Source organism: Dipodomys ordii, unplaced genomic scaffold, assembly GCF_000151885.1.
Source record: "Dipodomys ordii isolate 6190 unplaced genomic scaffold, Dord_2.0 Scaffold219, whole genome shotgun sequence".
NCBI classification, from domain to species: Eukaryota; Metazoa; Chordata; class Mammalia; order Rodentia; family Heteromyidae; genus Dipodomys; species Dipodomys ordii.
The window spans coordinates 1022020-1044612 of record NW_012267435.1 but is presented as its reverse complement, the minus strand read 5'-3'; positions in this window follow the sequence as shown (position 1 = coordinate 1044612).

Genomic DNA, 22593 nt, shown 5'->3' with positions numbered 1-22593 from the left:
CATGTGATACAGAAGTTCATTTGAGCTTATTCCTCCTATCTAACTGCAATTTTGTATCCTTTGATCAACTTTTCCCTGACTCTGCTAACAACCCAGCTCTTGCTATCTACTCTTTCCTCTCCTGCAAGTCCAAATATTTTCAGATCTCCTATATGGATGAGATCATGTAGCATTTTATCTTCCTATATCTGCTTTATTTCACTAAACACAATGCTCTGTATGTTCAGCCATGTTGTTGGAAATAATACCATGATTCTTTTTGCCAATCCTGAGGCTTGAATTTGGGGTCTGGGCACTGTCCCTGAGCTTCTTTTGCTCAAAGCTACCACTCTACCACTTGAGCCACAGTGCCACTTTCAGCTTTTTCTGTTTATGCGGTACTGAGGAATTGAACCAAAGGCTTTATGCATGCTAGGCAAGCATTCCACCACTAAGCTATATTCCCAGCCCCATCATGAATTTTTTAAAGGATGAATAACATTCTCTGTATGATCTACACATACACTGGATAGTTAGGTTGATTATATACCACACTTCTTGATCTTCAATGAACATAGAAGTATAGATGTCTCTTTCACAATATTTTTCTTTTTTTTCTTTGTTTAGTTAGCACAATAGTGAGACAGGTGGGTCATGACAGTGCAATTTTTATTTTTTTGAGGGAGTTACATAATGTTTTCTGTTAAAAACTGAACTAATTTACATTCTCACAGTGTTCAAAGTTTCCCTTACTACATATCCTATACAATACTGGTTATAACTCATCCATTTGATACTTGCTATTCTATATGAATGAGATAGTATATTATTTTGTTCCAATTTATATTTATCTAATTATTAGCAATGTTCTTCTTTAAAAAATTGTCTAATTTAGATCCTTAATTTTTTCCATTTCTTTGACCTTCATCCATTTTAAACATATTCTTAATTTTGTGCTCTTGAGTTTTTTATGGTTTGAATCTAAGATTTCTCTCAAAGGCTCATGTGTTAAAGTCTTGATTTCTAGTCAGTGGTACTTTTCAAAGGGCACTAACCTTATAGATAGATCAATCTATAATGAGCTTATAGTAACATGGACTACCAGGAAATGTGGGGACAAGTTGGAAAAAGTAAGATACTGAAGGCATACCTTAGAAGGGTATATATTGTTTCTAGCTCTTTCTTCCCACCCTTGCCATGGCTTAGGGTGAGAATTATTCCAACCTAATTTATATCCTTATTATAAGAAGAGATTGGGACATTGCAAAGAGACAACAGGGATGTCTGCGCATATAAGACATAGCAAGGAAACAGCCATCTGCAAGCCAAAAATTAAGCATTCATAAGAAACTAACCCCGCTGACACCTTTATCTTTGACATTAATCTTTTAGAACTGTGAGAAAATTACTTAGTTATATCATTTATATTCTTTTTCTGTGTACTAGTCCTGAGGTTGAACCAGGGACTGGGCACTGTTCCTGAGCTTTTTAGACTAGTATTCTACCACTTAAGCTACATCACTTCTAACTTTTTGGTGGTTAATTGGAGATAAGAGTCTCATGGACTTTCCTGCCTGGGTTAGCTTCTTTTTTGCTGTTGCTGTTGGTGGTGGTGGTGGTGATGGTGGTGGTGGTCATGGCACTTGGACTCTAAGCCTGGACACTATCCCTCAGCAATTTAGCTCAAGGCAAATGCTCTACCATTTGAGCCACAGTATCACTTCAGCTTTGTTGGAGTAGTTTATTGGAGATAAGAGTCTCATGGACTTTCCTGCCTGGGTTGGTTTTGAACTGCGATCCTCAGATCTCAGCCTCCTGAGTGGCTAGGATTACTATTGTGAGCCACCAATGCCTGGACCTGGGTTAGCTTTGAATCAGGATTCTCAGATATCAGCCTCCTGAATAGTTAGTATTATAGGCATGAGCCACCAGTCCCCAGACCTTATTCATATTCTTTTAAGCCACCCAGTATATGGAATTTGTTATGGGAGCCCTAGAAAACTAGTAAAATGGGTGTCTTACAAAGAACTTTTATCCATTAAAAATATGAATAAGTTCCAACTCAAAAAGCCAAAGACAATTTAATTTTTTGTGCTGGTTGGTTCTGGGACTTGAATTCAGGGCCTGGGCACTATGGCTGAACTTTGTTACTCAAAGCTAGTGATCCACCACTCAAGACACAGCTCCACTTTTGGATTTTTGGTAGTTAATTGGAGATAAGCATCTTCTATCCAGCCTGACTTTGAACTGTCATCCTCACATTTCAGCTTCTTGATTAGCTAGTATTGCAGGCATAAGCCACTGGTTCCTGACAGCAATTCAAATTTTTAAAAATAGACAAATCAAGCTGGGAGTGTGGCTTAGTAGTAGAGTGCTTAGCATGCATGAAGCCCTGCATTTGATTCCTCAATACCACGCAAACAAAAAGCTGAAAGTGGCGCTGTGGCTAAAGTGGTAGAGTGCTAGACTTGAGCACAAGAAGCTCAAGGACAGTGCCCAGGCCCTTAGTTCAAGCCCCAGGACTAGCAAAAAAATAGGCAAATCAAAGTCAGAGGGAGTGGTTCAAGTGGTATAGTGCTTGGCAAAAAAAGCAGAAGGCCCAGACGAAAAGTTCCTAAGACCTTCATTTCAATAGATAAAGTTGTATGTACAGACATACCTGTCATTCCAACTATGATGGGAAGTGTAAATAGAAGATTTGTGGTTCAGGTCAACCTAGGCAAAAGCAAGACTTCATCTCAAAAATAACCAGAAGAAAATGGAATGGAAACACATAATTCAGAGAAAACAACCATGATAATAGAAGGAAGACCATCAGGATAGAGGAAGATGCTCAGAAAAGCAAAGATGAGAGGATTGTAGTTAGAGGGCACCCAGAGCAAAATGTTAATAAAGCTCTATTTCAATAAATAACCTGGGCATATTGGCGCATGTCTACACATGAGAAAGAGGTAGGAGTATCATAGTCCAAGGCTGGCCTTACACAAAATCATGAAACTATCTGAAAAGAAACTAAAGAAAAAGGGATAAGGAAGTGTGAGCTTAAGTGGTAAAGTACTTGCCTAGCAAGCAGAAAGCTGAGTTCAAACTCAAACCCTTATATCACCAAACCAAAAAAAAAAAAAAAAGTCCACAAAGAAATAGCACTTTACAATCACTAATGACATAAAGCAGAAAACACAAAAAAATGCCAAATGCTAGCAGGAATGTGGGGAATTTGGAACTCTCTTATATTGGAGATAAGAGTCTCACAGACTTTCCTGCCCAAGCTGCCTTCAAACTGCTATGCTCAAACCTCAGCCTACTGAGTAGTAATGATTACAGGTATGAGCTACTAATGTCTGGCTCCCTGGCTGAATTTTATACTTTAAAATGTTTCATCTAATTCAACATAAAAATGTATATTCCCCATCAGTAAAACTTAATACTGTAAATTCCAAAACATGGATGGATTTTTAAAATATGATTATGAGTAAAGAAAATAGATATAAAAAAGTACACACTGTTTTTATGAAGTCCCCCAAACAGGCAACATTTCTATTTAGTTTGAAGTTACCCCGGACAGATAATGACTAGAACACAATATTATGAAGATTCTGGTAAGCTAGTGGTATCTTTTGTTTTAGTTGGGTGCAAATTACACAGGACTGTTCATTTAAAAATAAATTCAGTAACTTAACCAAGCACCAGTGATTCCTGCCTGTAATCCTAGCTACTCTGGAACTGAGATCTGAGGAGTATGTTTTGAAGCAACCTGGGCAGGAAAATCCTTGAGCCTCTTATCTCCAATTAACCACCAAAAAAGCCAGAAGTGGAGGTATGGCTCAAGTAGTAGAATGTCCACCTGGAATGCAAAAATCTAAGGAACAATATCTAGGCCTTGCCCAGTACCAGCACAAAAACAAATAAAATTCAGCGATTAGTAGAATTACGGTATATATGGATTTTTGTATGTAGGTTACCCTTCAATAAAAACTGTAGCTGTGTAGATGTTGTGTGTTCCTTGAACACTGAAATATTAAGATAGAACTGAAAAATCCATTTTAATGTTATTTCTTAGCTTAAAGAAGTTGGTTATAATTAACTCTGGATCAGAGATTAGCTGTTAGCTGTGTGTGTGTGTGTGTGTGTGTGTGTGTGTGTGTGCACGCGCGTGCACGTGTGTGTGTGTGTGCGTGTGCATGTGTGTGTGTGTGTGTGTGTATTGAATTCAAAGTCAGCCCAGGCAGGAAATTCTGTGAAACTCTTATCTCGAATTAACTATCAAAAAGCCAGAAATGGAGCTGTGGTTCAAAGTGGTAGAGCACTACTTTTGAGCACAAAAGCTCAGGGACAATGTCCCAACCCTGAATGCAAGCCCCAGGACCAGTACAAAAAAGAGAAAAGTTTGAAAGAATGAAGTATGCCCCATCTTGAGGGAGGGTTGGTTGGCTTTCTCTCACAAATCTTTCCACTGGCATTCAGTGTGTACTCACCAAGGTCCATGGCCTCTCCCTTTTTTCTGTAAGTCTGGATATTTACTGAATGATTTAGTGCTTTAGGCTTTCTGGTCCTTGGAATCATACCAAGCTAACAGAGCTTATAAGATAGTGATGTATCTAAACAAATGTCTCCATTTCTAAGTCAATTGTATGAAATGTAACACCAGAGGGCATATCTTTTTGACCAAAATGACCACATTTTTTTCACACTAGAAAGATGTCAAAATAATACAAATAATTTGAAAGCTTCTTGAAGAGTATGAAATTAGAGTTAAGAAAATAATTGTATGATTTTAATATCCCATGGCATTAAGACCAAATAACACAAAATGAAAAAGACAGATTACAATTAAAGCTACAAACTCCTCTGATGAGCAGAATCTTTTGCCTTAGTGATTTATGTTTATATGACTCACCAATTTATCTGAGTGACATACAATACATTCTCTTTATAGTCATGTCAAAGACTTTGGTTAATTGTAGGCTTAGAATTTTTAATCCGATTCAGTTTTACGTATTTTTTTGATGTAATAGCTTTCTCTCCTGGAGTGACAATATTTTCCAACCAAGGCACCAACCACCTATCCTAGTACCAATATGGGGAACTTAGAGGAGACGACTGAGTAACATAAACTGTTTATACAACAATGAACCATGAACAAGGGAAGACTAAAAGTCAAACTGGCAATGTCAATCTTTGCTCAATAATGAAAGGGTTTCACAAGGCAGAGAATGGCAAGATCAGAATGTCTTTCTCCTTGATTCCTACGGAAAAACAAATAAATGCCTAAACAAATGGAGAAGAATCAGAAGTAGACAAATAATATCTACTTGACTATAGAAGGCAATAAATGAACACAACACTAAAACCTTCCACTGAAAGGAGGGAAAACTGGAAGCAAGAATATGATTCTAGAAAAATGAAGAATACATCATCTGATGTCTTGCAATGTTTCCATTATGATCCTGCCTCCCTATGCCCAAGTAATATTTTTCAAGAAAATTCAGGATAGGGAATAGGTAAACATTTGGAAAACATTTCCCGAAACATGAATATGTTTTACCCTCCTGGAATTAACCTCGGAAAAAAATCTTAAGACTCAAATTATAACATGAAAATATCACATAAAAGCCACATCTGGGGGTGTACAATTATAGTTCCAGCTACTCAGGAAGCTCAGGTGGGAGACTCATATGAGCCCAGGGATTCAAAATCAGCCTGGCAATATAGCAAGGACTTACCTCAAAAAGAACAAAACAAACCAAAAATGAAAAAGGTAGCAGCTCATGAAACTCCCAAACTGGTCCCAATTATTTAAATGAGGTTGTTTCCTATGAGAATGCTCATTTCAACTAGCTAAAATGAGAAGGTAGGCAATTATACTATTAGTCTGGAATTATAAATATAAGGAATTTGTTTAAAAAAAGAGAATTGAGGAGCATCTGGGTTGGTTCCATATCTTAGCTATGGTAAATAATGCTGCAATAAACATAGTTGTGCTGGTAGCTTTAGTGTGGTCTTGTTTGTGATCATTTGGGTAAATGCCCAAAAGTGGGATTGCTGGGTCATAGGGAAGCTCAATGCAGAGTCTTTTGAGGAACCTCCATACTGCTTTCCAAAGTGGCTGAACAAGTTTATACTCCCACCAACAATGCAGTAGGGTTCCTTTCTGGCCACCTCCCCTCCAGCATCTGTTGTTATTAGAGTTCTTGATTATAGCCATTTTAACTGGGGTGAGGAGTATCTCAATGTTGTTTTGATTTGCATTTCTTTTATGGCTAGGAGGTTGACCATTTCTTCATATGTCTATTGGCCATTCTTATTTCCTCTTCAGAGAAGTCTCTCTTTAAGTCTTTAGCCCACTTATTTATTGGGCAGTTGTTTTTTTGAGGATTTGTTGTTGGGGGATTTAATTTTTTGAGTTCCAGGTATATTTTAGATATGAGACGCTTGTCCGTTGTATGGCTAGTGAAGATCTTCTCCTAATCCATGGGCTTTCTATTAATCTTGCTAGCTATGTCCTTTGCCATGCAGAAGCTCTGCTACTTCATGCAATCCCATTTGTCCAACCTTTCTTTGATTTGCTGTGTTTCTGGGTCTCTATTAAGAAAATTTCAGTGCTGGGAAAGTGGCTCAGTGGTAGAGAGCTTGCCTTGCATGCATGAGGCCCTGGGTTCGATTCCTCAGCACCACATAAGCAAAAAGAAAAAAAGCTGCAAGTGGCGCTGTGGCTCAAGTGGTAGAGCATTAGCCTTGTGCTGAAGAGCTGAGGGACAATGCCTAGGCCCAGAGTTCAGCCCCACAACCAGACCCCCCCCAAAAAAAAGAAAAGAAAAAGAAAAAAAAGAAAATTTCGGCCTGTGCCAAGGAGACCTAGGGTTTCTCGTATTCCTTCCTGTAATGTTTTCAGAGTGTCTGCTTTGACTCAGAGGTCTTTGATCCATTTGGAGTTGATTCTGTTACAGGGTGATATATAAAGATCTAACTTTAGTTTTCTATATGTGTTTAACCAATTTTGCTAGATGAATGGATCAAGAATATGTAGTATATACATACAATGGGATTCTATGCTTCCTGAAGGACTTGGAAAAAAATCATAAAAAGTGAGGTAAGCCAGACCCAAAGAAACATAGGTCACATGGTTTCCCTTGTTTGTACTAAATAGTATACATCTAGGATAATGTTAGCAGATGAGAATAGATCAATAGCTATGTACATATGATCCTATAAGACGATGCCAAGTGAAATGAACTCCAAGACATGGACACAAGAGGTTTCTCTTTGTTCTTGTTGTTTTTAATGTACTACATGACTTCTTTTTTTCTTTTGTGTTTTTCCCCTTATGGTTTATCCCCTGTTGTCACTGTATTTGATTTTGGTACCCTGGGTATTGGATATGCATTTATCTGAAGTAGGGAAGGGAAAGGGAACAAAAAAATAGTCAGACAAAGGACAAAGGGGCAACCAATTCAACAGTGATACTCACAAGACAATATGTTGGAAATTATCTGTACAGCTTGGGGGGAGTGATAGAAAAATGAGGGAAGAGATAACAAGTTCAACATAAAATGTACTCATTACCTTAGTTATGTAACTGTAACCCCTCTGTACATCACCTTGACATTAAATTTAAATTAAAATTAAAAAAACAGCAGAGGCCAAGCATCAGTGTCTATGCCTGTAATCCTAGCTAATCAGTAGGCTGAAATCTAAGGACTGGAGTTCAAAGCCAGGTTGGACAGGAGAGTCCATGAGACTCTCATCCTCAATTAAACACCAAAAAGCCAAAGTAGAGCTGTGACTCAAGTAGTAGAGAGCTAGCCTTGAACAAAAAAGGAAAAACCTGGGCTGGGAAGGTGGCTCAGTGGTAGAGCGCTTGCCTTGCATGCATGAGGCCCTGGGTTCGATTCTCCAGCACCACATAAGCAAAAAGAAAAAAAAGCCGGAAGTGGCACTGTGGCTCAAGTGGTAGAGTGCTAGCCTTGAGCTGCAGAGCTGAGGGACAGCGCCCAGGCCCAGAGTTCAGGCCCCACGACCAGACCCCCCCCAAAAAAGGAAAAACCTCAAAAAGTGCAGCCAGGCCCTGAATTTAAGCCCCAGGACCTGCACACGCGCGCGCTCGCACACACACACACACACACACATTCCTTTTTATATTAAATACTACATGAACAGAAACCTATTTTAAAGCAATTTCATCTGTCTCAGTCTGTTCATATTTTTTATAAACAAATAGGTTTTTAAGTGCAAGTGATTGTGCAATTTGAACATAGTCCTAACGGAATCTATGTGTGCAATAACCTATGACAATGAACACCTTAGATTTTTTTTGGGGGGGTCCGGTCGTGGGACCTGAACTCTGGGCCTGAGTGCTGTCCCTCAGCTCTTCAGCTCAAGGCTAGTGCTCTACCACTTGAGCCACAGCACCACTTCCAGCTTTTGTCTTTTTGCTTATGTGGTGCTGAGTAATCGAACCCAGGGCCTCAGGCATGCAAGGCAAGCGCTCTACCACTGAGCCAACTTCCAAGACCCTGAATACTTTAGATTTGTGCCACACTTAAACATCAATATATACTCAAAATCAATTTTATTTTTCTTTTAAAAATTTAATTGGCCAGGAATTGATGGCACATGCCTATAATCCTAGCTACTAAGAAGGTTGAGATCTGAGGATTGCAGTTAGAAGCCAGCCTAGGCAAAAAAGTTGATGAGACTCTTATCTCCCAATTTTCATCAAAAAGAAGCTGAAAGTGCAGCCTTTGGCTTGAGTGGTGAGCACTAGCTTTGAGAAAAAAACTCTGGGATAACACCCAAGCCATGAGTTTAAGACCTAAGACCAGCATCAAAAAACTAAAAGAAAACACTACTGAGAGTTTCAGAAAAATTTAGAATCAAAAATTGTAAATTATAAATGCAATATTAGCAAGTGAAAAATAGGAGTACACAATCAACTTGATGTTTAGATTAAGAACAGGAAGATGAGTCAATATGCTAATAATGTAATTCAACATATTAGTATGTCAAAAAGATGACGATTCTGATAAATGCCAAAAGGCATTTAAGAAAATTCAGCATTTATTCTTGACTTAAAAAAACATAACTCTTGCATTAAAATATTAAATTCCCTTAACTTGGTAGGTAACATTTATTAGAAATCAAGTGCAAATACACTTAAAGTTGAAATGTGAAATCCATTACTAATAAGGTCAGGAACAAAACAAGGAAGTCTCCTACTCTCACTAATATTTAGCACTGTTCTGAAAATTCTAGTTAATGAAATATGAGAGGGGAAAGAATTAAGGAAAAGAGTCAGTAAAAGAGCATTTGGCTGGATGCTGGTGGCTCATGCCTATAATCCTAACTATTCAGGAGGCTGAGATCTGAGAACTGTGGTTTGAAGCTAGCTTGGGCAGGAAAGTCCAGGAGACTTTTATCTCCAATTAACCACCCCAAAGCTGGAAGTGGAGCTGTGGTTCAATTAACAGAGTGCCAGCCTTAAACAAAAAAGCCAAATGACAGTGCCCAGGCCTTGGGTTCAAACCCCAGTACTGGTACCTCCCCCACCAAAAAAAACAAAGTCTAACTGGATGCATGGCTCAAGCTGTAGATTGCCAGCTGTGAGGAAAAAAGCTGAGTGCAAAAGCCAAAGGAAATATATCCTGGCCTTGAGTTCAAGCCCCAGTACACACACACCACACACACACACACACACACACACACACACACACACACGCTTGAAGACAAAAGACAAGAAAATAACTACTATTGGGAGGGGGTTTCTACTAGGTAGAAGAATTTCGGCTACAGAAATTAAAATAATCTGCAAACGATAGAATGGACAAATGTATCAGTAGAGTTTAACAGATTTCATAAGTATATACACAGGAATTTAGTAAAAGAAAAACATAAGATTTGAATTCAGTAGAGATAGACAGGCTATGTAATAAATGATGTTAGAGTTTATTATCCATTTGGAATGAAAACTAGTTCACCTCAAACTATATACAAAGGCAAAACCCTGGTGAAGAATTTGTACATAAAAAATTACAAAAGTAAAATGTAGAAGACTCTATAACTTTAGAACAGGAAGGGTTTCTTTCCTTTTTTAAACGAAAGATACTCTAAGGAAAAGATTAGGGCTGGGAATGTGGCTTAGTGGTAGAGTGCTTGCATAGCATGCATGAAGCCCTGGGTTCAATTACTCAGTACCACATAAACAGAAAAAGCTTGAAATGGTGCTGTGGCTCAAGTAGTAGAATGCTAGCCTTGAGCACAGAAGTTCAGGGACAGTGCCCAGGCCCTGAGGGCAAGCCCCAGAACTGGCATAAAAAAAAGATTGAAAAATGCATATATTAACAAATTAGAAAGCAGGATGCTCAGTTCTGGAACCCCTCCCTGCATATCATTTCAATTTCTTTCACTGTTTCTATTGTTACTTTACCTTTTAAATAACCCCATTCTGCCTACTTTAATAAAGAAAAGAAAAATATGTCTGAATCAAGCAGAAAAGGTCAGATAAGTTCATGCTAGGGAAATGAACCCTAAGATATGTATTCAAATGTTTTTTTTTTCTTTCATGCGATTGTTTCTAACACATTTATGATTTCTTTGTTGCTTTGTATGTCCCTCCCCCACGGTATAACCCCTGCTTTCACTGTATTTGATGTTGTTATAATGTGTGGAGAGGAAGGAAAACAACAAATCGTTTAACTAGGGATACAGGTGGACCCTTTGCAACAATGAGACATACAAGTCATTATGTCAAAAACAAACTTTACAACTTTGGTGGGTGGGGAGGAGGGTTTTGTGGTGGGTGGGGTGGGGGGAGGATGGGATGGGAAGGGGAAACAAAGGAGGAGGCTACAATGCTTGATAAGAAATGTACACATTATCTTGCCCATGTAATTGTAACCCTCTGCACAGTATTTTCACAATAATTAAAAAAACCTTATATAAAATTAAATTAAAAAAAGAAAAGAAAAAAAATAAACAGTGGCAACTGCTCGGGTTTAGATGTGATTTATCTCCTGCAAAACTCACATTGAAATTTGATACCCAATTTAAAGGTATAGAGTGGTTCTTGTACCTTTAAGAAAATGGACAAAAAAAAACTTTACACAGTTAACAGACAAATGCTAAAGATACTGCGACAGGCTGAGAAACAAAGCATTAATATAGCTAATATATGAAGATATTTTTTTTGCAGGGGAGGGGGAGTCCAGTCGTGGGACCTGAACTCTGGGCCTGGGCGCTGTTCCTCAGCTCTTCAGCTCAAGGCTAGCGCTCTACCACTTGAGCCACAGCGCCACTTCCAGATTTTTTTTTTGCTTATGTGGTGCTGGGGAATCAAACTCAGGGCTTCATGCATGCAAGGCAAGCGCTCTACCACTGAGCCACCTTCCCAGTCCCAATGAAGATCTTATATTAAGATTTTTATTCAATGTGAAAAAATGAATGCCTAACAAAAACAGACTCATATGAACAGCCTATTTGTGATTTTTATGTATATAATTCAGTTTATTATTCTTAAAAATTGTACGAAGAGATTTTAATCCAACATGTCAGTTTGTGAGTACAATGCATCTTGATCAAAATCACTCTTTTCATCATTCTCCCTCATCTCTGGCAAATGTACCTATCACCTCAACTTACCTACTTTTGTTTTCACGTATATGCCTTGAATATTGTAACTGTATGAGTAGTATATTCATATAAGAAACATAAGTGGCCATTAAGCATATAGAAAAATGTTAACATGTATCACCTAAACATGCCAAATTAAAAAAAAGATATAGTTACTTACATACTAAATGTCACAGGCAGGAACTAACACAAATACAGGAAGAAATGGAAAGTTAACATTTTTTATAGTAAGTTTCTAAATGGCTATAGCCTTTCTGGAGGGTAAACAGGTATTATCTATTTATATTTGAAGTATGTGAATAATTTACCTAACAATTCAACGTAGCTCAAATGATAGAGTGCCTATCCAGCAAGTGTGAGACCCTGAATTCAAACTCTGTTACTTAAAAAAATATAAATACATAAATACATAAAATTGTAAGAACACCAAATTTGAAATGGTATTTTCTTTTTTCATTATATTTTATATTTGAAATTTACCTTATGACTTATCTGTAAGTAACATTTCTTTTTTCACCAGTACTAGGGTTTGAATTCAGGGCTTGTTGTTTGCCTGGTTGATACTCTTACCACTTGAGCTACACCTCTGGTCTGGCTTTTCACTGGTTATTTTATAGACGGTGTCTCAAAATTTTCTACCCGCTAGGCTTTGACCATCAGTCTTCCAGATCTCAGCCTCCTGAGAAGGTAGGGTGATGGGCATTAGACCCTAACATAGGACTAAACAAGTCTGTGTGTGTGTGTGTGTGTGTGTGTGTGTGTGTGTGTGTGTGTGTATGTGTATGTGTGTATTCTGGTTCTGAGGCTTGAACTTAGGGCCTGAGCACTTTCTAAGCTTTTTTGTTCAAGGCTAGCACTCTCACTTGAGACACAGCTCCATTTCTATTTTTCTGGCATTCCATTGGAGATAAAAGACTCATAATCAATTCTGCATGGACTGGCTTTGAAACATGATCCTCAAATCTCAGCCTCTAAGTAACTAGGATAACAGGTGTGAGCCACCAACACCCAGCTAAACAATTTTTTAAAGTTAAAGAATAAGCACAAATTTGGAAAACACCAAATCAAATCAAAGAGGCAATTTATATATGAACATTCATTTTATACATGATCATTAAGAACTACAAGTGGTGTCTTGAATCAGTTAAATGATAAGTTGGAGTTTGCTAATGAAAAGGAATGTTATTTAATGATTAAAAAGACACGAGGTATGAGCCACAAAAGACATGAATGACTTTAAAATGACTCTAAAATTGTTAAGTGAAAAAAGCCACTTAGCAGACTTACATACTATATGATTCCAATTGTATGACCTACTGGAAAAGGCTAAACCCTAGTGACAATAAAAAGTTTGGTCACCATGTAATTGTAACCCCTCTGTACAGTATGTTCACAAATAAAATAAAATTAAATTTAAAAAAACAAATAAAAGTTTGGTCATTTCCAGAGGTAAGTGAATTAGAGATGAGTTTTTAAGGGAAGTATATGATACTGAAATGGTAAATACATGGTATTATTCATTTGTCAAAATACTTTTAGGCATAAAGAGTGTGTGTGTGTGTGTGTGTGTGTGTGTGTGTGTGTGTTGGTATTAGGGCTTGAAGTCAGGGCCTCATGCTCTTGCTTGGCTTTTTGCTCAAGGCTGGTACACTGTCATACCTTCACTTCCGGCTTTTGTTGGTTAATTGGAGTTGAGCCTCATGAACTTTTCTGCCCAGACTGGCTTTGTACCAGGATTCTTAGATTTCATCCTCCTGTGAAACTAGGATAACAGGTGTGAGCTCAAGGGCACCAGTCTAAAAATGAATCTTTATGTATACAATATTTTTTTCAAAATTCATTTAGGAGATTGAGGGCTCTTAGAGATAAAATGCACAATGTGAAAGAATATATTAAAGTGTATGAAAATTTCATTGAAGTATATAAAAAGTGCATATTTAAGTGACTTGGGAAACAAATGGAATCTGTAAGTCTAAAAGTAAACCAACCATACATAAGTACTATACTTTATTTGATGAGGTTATTTCCCTGCTGTAAGTTACAGATTATTATTTCTGATGCTGCTATTCATGAGAGAACATGGTTTCTCACTGTTTCAATAAAAGTTTACAAATAAGTAATGAAAGATGACTTGGATGATCCACATGGATTATTAATTGTTCTCTCTGTGTGTGTGTGTGTGTGTGTGTGTGTGTGTGTGTGGTGTGTGTGTGTGTGTGTGTATACGTGCGCATGTGCGCTGCTGGGCCCAAACTCAGGGCCTAGTTACTGTCTCTTAGCTTTTTTGATTAAAACTGGCACACTACCACTTGAGCCACGTTCCAATTCTGGCTTTTTGGTGGATAATTGGAAATAAGGGTCTCGTGGATTTTCCTGCTGGCTTCAAACCACAATCCTCAGACCTCAGTTTCCTAAGTGACTAAGACTACTGGTCATCCACTGATGACCAGCCATTAATTACCTTTGGGGTAACAGATTATACTTGGCATATCAGTAAAATCACATTTGGCTTAAAAAAAGATGTAGGTGATTATATATAAAAGAACTATTTATGGAGACATATATACACATATGTCTTTGATTTGTTTGCTGAGAGGGTCTGGAATCAATTAAATCCCAGTCACAACAAGCATGCCTAAAATTTAGATGTTCGCTTCTAATATAATTTTTTGTGCCAGTCATGGGGTTTGAACTCAGGGCCCGGGTGCTGTTCCTGAGCTTTTTTGCTCAAAGCTAGCACTCTACCACTTGAGCCACAGCTGCACTTCCAGCTTTATTTTAGTGGTTAATTGGCTATCAAGACCAGGCTGGTTTTGAACCAGGATCCTCAGATCTCAGCCTCCTGAATAGCTAGGATTATAGGCATGAGCCACTCCAGCTTGCAAATCTCTTCAAAATGAAACCTGGAATTCTAAGAGAAGAATAGGAAGTATACAAAGTGATCCTAGAAAAACTAGTAGTGATAGTAAGGAAGAACATAATTTCTAAAAACAATATGCATGGCCAGATTAGAGTGGCTCATACCTATAATCTCACCTACTCAGGAGGTTGAGCTCTGAGGATCATGGTTGAGAGCCAGCCCAAGCAGGAAAGTCTCTGAGACTCTTACCTCCAATTAGTCACAGAAAAAGCAGTAAGTAGTGCTGTGGTTCCAGTGGTAGAGCGCTGGGCTTGAGCACAAGAAGCTCAGAAACAGCTCCCAGGCCCAGAGTTCTAACCCAAGGACCATCAATCAATCAATCAATCAATTGACACAGATGGGTCAAAGGCCTTAGATGTCAACCCCACACAGCAATTAATGGCCACAGCTAGAAATATGGAGGAACAAATCATTAATTGTGTTATAACCCAACGTGTAAAAAAAATATTCTTGAGTCCATACTGACATAAATACATGATTACATAAATAAATTTTGGCAATAAATCTCCCATTCAAATTTCTGTATCAATTATGCAGATATTCTAATTTCAAGAAAGTGGTGCATAATTTTCCAACCAAGTACGGGTTTCACATAGAAACTACCATCAAAAGAATACAGTAAATCGAGAAGGGAATAGTGATAAAAGGGGTGAGATTAATTAGAAAATATTGAAAACATGTGAAAATGAAACAATGAACTCCTCCTCTGTATAACTAGTTTAAGACAATATAAAGAAAGAAATGGAAGGAGAGAAAGTGAGTAACTTTTTAAGAGAATAAAACTAACACTGTCTCTGACAAGGTGATTCACACCTGTATCCTAGCAACTTAGGAGGTGGAGATATGAGGATCAAGGTTTGAAACCATCCAGGGTAGGCAAATCCTGGAGACTCTAACCTCCAATTAAAAGCAAAAAGCCAAAACTGCAGGAATTATTCAATAAGTACAACACCAGTAGAGTACTCAGCAAAAGAGCCAAGTGAGAATGCAAGGCCCTGAGTTCATTCCCCAATAATGGCACAAAAAACAAACCAAACCAAATCTCCAAAAACCCAACTGGCCAGGTGATGGTGGCTCACACCTATAATCCTAGCTACTCAAGAGGCTGAGATTTGAGAACCACAGTTCGAAGCCAGCCTGTGCAGTAAAGTTTGTGACACTCTTATCTCCAATAAACTATTCAGAAAAATCCAGAAGTGTAGCTGTGGGTCAAGTTGTAGAGCACTAGCCTTGACAGCTCAGGGACAGTACTGAGGTTCTGAGTTTAAGCCCCAAGGCATCTCTCTCTCTCTCTCTCTCTCTCTCTCACACACACACACACACACACAAATTCCAACTGATACTACCTCCACTAAGTGATCAGTGTCAATATCCGTAAGGTCATGCTGACACTTGATATGATATGATAAAAATGGCATTTTACCTCTGCGATGTTGCTTTAAAAGATCCATATCACCAGCCTAATTGTGAGAACAAATACCAGATAAATTCTAATTGAGGACATCACACAAAATATAGGCACTTCTTAAGTCTGTGAATATTATCAGAAACCAGACAAGTCTGAAATGCTGTCACAGTAAGAATCTAAGGAGATGAGATGACTAAATATAAATAATATGGCATCCTAGATGGTTTGCATGAGCAGAAAAAATATTAGGTGAAAACTAAGGAAATATGAATAAAATCTATACTTAATAATTTATTGATTTGCTTTTATTTTTATTTTTATCAGTGGTAGGGCTTGAGCTCTGGGCCTGGGCACTGTCCCTGAGCTCTTCAGCTCAAAGCAAGTGTTCTACCACTTAAGCCACAGTGCCACTTCTGGTTTTCTGGTGGTTTATTGGAGATAAGAGTCTCATGGATGTTCCTGCCTGGGCTGGCTGGCTTTTAACTGCAACCCCCAGATCCCAGCCTCTTGAGTAGCTAGGATTACAGGCATGAGCCACTGGCACCTAGCTTTATTTATTTATTTATTCATTTTATAGCAAATACACCATACTAATGTAAGATCAACAACAGGGAAAAAGTTAGTATAAAGTATATGGGAACTGTCTTAAAATTTTTCATGTAAATCTAAAACTATTTAAATTCAATTTTTATTTAAAGCCACGTACAAAAAACTAAAGGACATTATCCAGGCCCTGAGTTCAAGCCTGAGTAATAGCACACAAAAAAAATGGCCTCTGCTATGACATTACATTTTTCCATCCGTTTCAGCTTCCTCTCACCCTGTAAACTTCAGGGTATGGGAATACTATAAAGAAAAAAAAAAGATCAGAGTACCTTTGTACCCTCCTTAACCAGAATCATTTAACAGAAGCACCCCTATTATTTCCCCATCACCATGTTCTCAGTACTTCATGACATTTAGTTTAAGATCTGGTACTTTGGTTCCTTTTCCTAGGTATAGCATTAAAAATAATATTAACAATAAATTTGCTTTGTCTATATCAACACAGGTGTATGGTCTACTTCTGAGCTTGCTGTTTATTCAACTATGAAATGCAGGATAGAAGTCTGGGTAACCTGATTTCATCCAGAAACAACTATGAGCCCAGACCTTGCAACTTCCATGAGAAACTTTGCAAAGAATCTTGGACATTCTCTACTCCAAAGTTCTACCTGGTGCATCATATCTTCTTGGAACATTTCCAAAAAGTGAGTTTCTGCTTAAATATCATCAGAATGAAAAGTATCTTCAATTAATTGCTAGAAGTTCCTAACAGTAAAGCCAAAATTCTGATACCTTGTATCATCTGCCTTAATCTGCCCTCTGGAGGTACTCCAAGTAAATGTCACTGCTCTTTTGCGTCCTATGTCTTCAATTACTTGAAAATATCCAAACTCTTCTTTAGACTTAAAGCATTCTTGACCTAAAATAATTTCTCTGTGTCTGCTTGTAATTTAGTCTCCACTGTGGTCACTTTCCAGAAGTTTGTGTCCATTTTAATTGTTACACTCTGATGTGATCCAATCTCCCAACATAAACTATCAAGTACAGAACAAAATATTCCTTCTTTGTTTTAGGCACCATGCCTGTTAATGAAGCCTAAAATTTCATTATACATGGATGACCTGTAACCTCATATCAATAACTCATGGTGATCTCATGGTGAATTAGAATCAACATCTTTGGCATAGATGCTATTAAGCCACGTAGCAGGCAAGTCTTGATAACTGAGCTTTTGAAATACATACAGCAATTTATAGTTGATTCTATGTAATTTATTCCTGCTAGATTTAGATTTCTTTCTCAGCTTCTAAGGACTTTGAGGGTCTTACTAATGAACTAATGTTCAACACATTTATTCTGCCATCTACTTCTATATTTTCTGCAACGGGACAGACATGCAAATTGCTATTTTCATGCTAGTCATTAAATATAACCTCCGTGGGACAGACCTGAAGTAAGAAATTTCTGTCCATATTTACCAGTACACTGTTGAACACTCATCAGTCCAAATTACAAATTCATATGTTGTCCAGCCATTATCATCAAATTGATGTTAATCTATTTAATTTTCAAGGATACTTTTAGGAACTGTCAAATGCCTTAGTGGGGTACTCAGTGTTTACTGCCTCCTAGGTCTCTGGAAGGCAGCAATCATCCTCCAAAGCAGCTGAAGCACAAGTGGCCCAAGTGATTGCCAATTTAGAGACATACTGTAAGTATTAGGCCATCATGCACAGATGTATTAAAGGGCAGTTTCAAATACTAGTCATAACTTGAAAGCCAGAAAAGCAAAGCTCTAACTTTCAGTTATTGATCTGTGACAAAGCTGAATTTCACATGTATATTTTTGTGTAACCTGTTCTAGTGCAAATAGCAGCAAAACTGAACATCCAGGTCTGCCTGCTAGTATACAAATCACAAAATCTGATAGATTAATAAACAGACCAATGTGGCTTAGTATAATTAGAGGGGGTGTATAGTGTACTGGCTAACACACTGAAATCTCAGAACTGGGCTTAAATATTGACCCTGCCATTTAATAGCAGTGTGAGCTTGTGGAATTATTTAACGTCAGCTTATTTTCTTACCTATAAACTGGAGAGGATAATAGCAGTGCCATCTTATGAAGTTATAATAGTTGAACATAAGGGACTATGTTAATGGTTATGACTATCCCAATCTGAGAGAAATTTAGTGTTGACAGTCATAAACTCCATGTTAGAAGAAAGCAACCATCTATTTTCCTCTATCATGCTTATCAATTATTGTTTTAATAATGACATAGTGAAGTTTCTCTGAAATCAGGTTTGTAAGGTCATATTAGGCCAAGTAGTTCTAAAATTGGATTTTGAAAGTGTTATCTTAGAGATCCTCATCCCATGCTCAAATAGCTCAGTACAGCTGGATCTTTATGCCTCAATTCATACTCATTTGGCAAATAATATTGTCCTTATATGTTCAGAAACATATCTTTTTTTAGGCTAGATTTTCCAAACTGCTCAGTTTAAGGGTTTAAAGCTGCTTTAGCAAGGGTTTTCACCCATCCTCAAAATTTATAAAGCCTAGGCATTCATGTCCATTACTTAGTAAAAATAGGCTCATTGGTATGGCTTGTGTGATGTCTGCCAGATTATGTTTCTCTTTTCTACATTTACTAACTTGTTTTCCCCTCAAGTCCATTAACAGATTTGGGGGAAAATAACATAAGAATAGATTCTTAATATTTGCTCTTCCTCCCACAAATCAACTGGGAGACAAAAATCTTAATAAAACCTGTAGAAATAACAAGAAGACCAGAACTCTCAATTAAATTCTGAAACACATAATATTAGTGCAGCCATGTTAAATATTACTAACTTGAGAAAGTTATGTGATATTCTGACATATGAGGAAAATCATGGCAGAAAACCATTTAAACTTTCTAGTTTAAATAAATAAGGACTGGATGGAGAAAACAATGGTGAATTAAGCATCACTTGTAAAATAAATACTGCTTTTTAATTTTACAAGGACTGGGGAGAGGTGAAGGGTGAAGACAATGAAAGAGGCCAGGATGAGAAAAATCTTAGAACTAGGGGAATATTGCATTATATCTATTGCATTGACACCTCCCAATGTATATTTTTAAATAAAATACAAATTAGAAATGTCAGACTCATCAGAGTCTATACTTTTGCATTTACTAAGTTAAACAAAATGATTTAAAAAAATTGTAATCAGGTAAGTCTGACTCTTTGGCTGGAGCTAGATTATTTATCATCATCCTCATCATCATCATCATTTTATGCTGGTCCTGGAGCTTGAACTCTGGGCCTGGATGCTGTCCGTGAGCTCCCTTTCTTCAAGGCTAGCACCCTACACCTTGAGCTACAGCACCTCTTCTGGTTTTCTGTAATTAATTGGAGATAGTCTCATGGGCTTTCCTGCCCAGGCTGGTTTTGAACCACAGTTCTTAGATTTCAGCCTCCTGAGTAGCTAGGATTCCAAGTATAAGTCATTGGAGGATAATATTAAAAATCTGAATTTGAGACCCTTTGTGATCATGAGACACAGCTCACATGTTTCTCTTGCCCTTGCAACGCTGATCCCTGGGCTAGGTCCTTACAGCAATTTTTCTCCATTTGTTCCTATTTTGACACTGCAGATCAAAATACTTTAAAGCAAGCTGCCCTTTCTAAGAGGGCAAGGTTAGCCACACCCAAATAGCAGTGTCTCCTGATCACAGTTTCTCAACTGACTTGGTTTTAACCTGATGCAAGAGGCCCCTTTAGTGAACAAGTAAGGTATTTTAGTGTGTGTATCTGCCCCCTACTGACCACTCCACCCACACTAAATGGAGAAAGTATACATCATACCAGCATGTACCTGCAGTGGCAGACAAAGGAGCAAAGTGAAATTTCAGGTGGTGAAGTTCTCCTGGTGGTGAAATCCTCCTGCTCAGATTGTCTCGTCTTAGTTCCCTCTCTACCACCATATCGTGTGGAATTGCTTAGTCTGTAATATAAATTTCCACAACCCAGAAAATTAGAGGGTTATAACCCAGTAAGCAATGATATGAGGAGTCACTCTACTCTTACTGGTGGTAATGGAACAGTAAATCAGGATATATACCTTTTGATTCAATGCTGAATAAATGGTATGATAAATCATGTCCCAATAGTAGATGAAAATAAAATTAAATTAAGAGTATAAAAAGAACCTGCAATATGAGAAAAATCATAGCACATAAGAGATAGGAGGAAGAACATGTAAACCTAATTTAAAAGAGGCTAAAAAGTTATTTTAAATACCAAATGAACTAGAAAGCAGAAAAAAATAATAGACTTAATAAAGTCTTTGACCTTTTCAGGAAGAAAAACCAAACATATTAAAATTAAATATTTGGCAAAGCTAACTAAGGAAGAATGTTCTGTACCTTGAATGTGTAATGAAACTTATCTGCTAAACTGACTGAGCGAGGCCTCATACAATATCCATGTTCTTATGCCCACTGACTTATTGCTATTCCTCTAGCTTTAGTATTTATTTCTATAATTATCTAAATCTTTAAAGTTCTTCAACATATTGTGTAAGTATATTTGTAGGATGTTTCAAGTTTCTAGTACCATATAGGAGTGAAATAATAAATTACCACTGCCTAAGTTTTTGTTCTGAGAAACATGATAGGCCAAATATAAATAGGTATATATTTTTTAACCTTAATATTAAAAATATAATAACCAATATTTATTGTACAACATAACAAGGACTGGAATATACAGTGTTGATGAACTTGCCTCCTAGAGGATTTTTTTCATAACTCCATTTAGAACTGCTGCAGGAGTTATATTCTGGTTAAAATATTTAGCCCTGTTAGAAAATGTATTTAGCCTATGCAGTCAGTAACTATGTTGGAAATTTTGAAAAAGAGAACATATAATTTATCGTTATGTGATCAATTGCTTGCTACATAAAAAACTAAGGATTAACTGAGTATCTAAAACTAATGTTTTCATAAGAAAATAAATCTCCTATATTGCACAAACTAACCACAAAGGAGTTCCCATTAGTAGTATCAGTGTGCTTGCTACAAGTGTATATTACCTGGAAATATAGCTGTCACAAGTTATACAGGACTTAAATAAAAACCTCTTGATGGATATAAAAAGTTTTAAAAATAAAGCAACATGTTTCTGGAAAGCAATATAATTGTATAGGTCTTAACCACTATTTTAATTTAAAATGAGTGCACCAAATTTTCAACTGTTGGGAAAACTGCAGTGCTCATCTGATAAAAATAAACATGTCAGAACTGTCAGAAAATTTTATATATGTGTGGAAAAGACTCACCCTATATAACATGAAATCATATTTCTAACTCAATAACTACAGGCTGGATGGTATACCAGGGTTACAATGTTCAGTGGAACTAAAGAGATCTCAAACAAAAAACTATGAATTTGTATATTTCAAATGTGGGGGGAAGAGAAAAATATCAACTAAATTAGATAGCCTTTGGGGGAAAGTAAGTTAGAATACTTAAATCAAAATCAAAATGATTTCAGATATGGGAAAATTTTTCAAAGAAACAGTTTAAAGGTAACCTATATTCTCTTGGTGTAGTCTAACATACCTAAACTTGACTCTAGGGTCAGAAGGCAAAAAAAGGAAAAGATTTATCCATTTTTAATTTTTTTTATTTTTTTTAGTCATTTTTAATGCATTTTCCCTGTGCACAAGAGAAATAACTGATAAGGTCAAAAGATACACTTTCCTTTATACATAGCAGTTAAAGTAATGCAAACATCACATGACACTTCCAGTAAAAGTTACATTTCCAATTACAACTCAAAATGCATATTAGGGTCTCTTTATGGGAGAAGCTGAGAAGGAACTCTTAGGTAAAAAGCACTTTCCTGGCATTACTACACTGATCCTTCAGGGTGCACAAAGATTAAGTCATATACAGTCAATCTGCAAATGGTGACACAATGTTACACTGTTTAAGTTTTCTGTACAATTAATGTATACTTAAGAGATACCAGGATAAACATTTCTACTATATTTTAACTGAACTTGCCTAGCCAACATTTTCACTGAGAAATTTATCAAATATGCTGTAAGATTCTACAAAATT